Source organism: Octopus bimaculoides, chromosome 16 (assembly GCF_001194135.2).
Source record: "Octopus bimaculoides isolate UCB-OBI-ISO-001 chromosome 16, ASM119413v2, whole genome shotgun sequence".
NCBI lineage: Eukaryota > Metazoa > Mollusca > Cephalopoda > Octopoda > Octopodidae > Octopus > Octopus bimaculoides.
The window spans coordinates 39,817,588-39,819,087 of NC_068996.1; positions in this window are offsets into that span (position 1 = coordinate 39,817,588).

A 1,500-nucleotide genomic window follows, 5' to 3' on the forward strand; every position below is an offset into this window, starting at 1 on the left:
CTCACCCATCAATGATAACATATGAGTATTCAGCTTTTACCAATGATTTGTTTATGGTGATCAAATGTATGTGCTGTACATTAACTCACTCTCTCCATCAAATCAACGCTGTCTAAACAGGTGCACTGTGTGCCATGCATCAGGTGTTGAAGTTATTGTAGAGTAATGTGAGATGAAGTGTTTTGCTCAAAAATACAATGCACCACCCAGTCTAGGAATTGAAATCGAGATCACTAGATAATGAGTGCAACACCCTAACCACTAGGCCATGCACCCTCACAAAGACAGGATTGCACCTAGAAAGTTCCCCTCCGAGGCACAAGTCTGGGCAAGGTTGTTTATGGAAGCTCTCTCCAGCTTCCTCTCTCCCCACCACTGATGTTATCCAAGGGAAAGGCAAAGCACCAGTTAGCACCAGTGACGCTGTAACTTATTGCTACAATTGAGTGGATTGGAGCAAATTAAGTGTCTTGCTCAAGAACACAACACACAGCCCGGTCCAAGAATCAAACTCTCTAACCACTGAACCATGCACCTTCACTGTATGAATGTGTGTGTATACACACACACACACACACACACACACACACACACACACAACAACAACAACAACAACAAGAAGCTTCTCTCACAATTCTATAGTAGAAAGCACTTGCTCAAGATACCACATAGTGGGACTGAACCCAACACCAAATATTTAGGAAGCAAGCTTCTTAACCACACAGCCATGTATGCACCCATTCTTTTATTCTTTTACTTGTTTTACTTGTTTTGGTCATTTGACTGCAGCCATGCTGGAGCACTGCTTTAAAGGGTTTCAGTTGAAGAAATCAACCCCAGGACTTATTCTTTGTTAGCCTAGAACTTATTCTATCAGTTACTTTCGTTGAACTGTTAATATATACATATATACAGAGGTAATTGTTCTTGGGGGGTGGGTTATTGTCCATGGGGGGTAAATGTCTTAGAATCCTCACCCTATCACTTTCAAACTAAGGGAAAGAAAACAAAACACAAAAAAAAAAATGTTAGAACACATTAGAGAATGTAGTTCTGGATAAAGCCAATAAATAAATAAATCATTGGGATGGTCATAACTGGAATGCTTTTGATCAAAGGGCCTTGCTCAATCAGAGCTAATGTGGGATTAAACAATAATGGTTAATGATTATAATCAACAGCAACAAGTGGACAAAATATTTCAGATGCACACTTACATGCATACACACAAGCACATATGCACAAACATGCACACACACATATACATACACATGCACACACACACATACATACACACATGCATACTCATACATGCATACACACATGTACACACCTGCACACACACAAGCACACATACATGCACATACACACGTACACACACACATGCACACAAAACCATACATACAAATAAACACAAGAACACACATCTCAAAACACTTTTTCCTTTCTCTCTCTCTCTCTTTCTTCCTCTCCCTCCCTCTCCGCCCCACCCTCCATCTC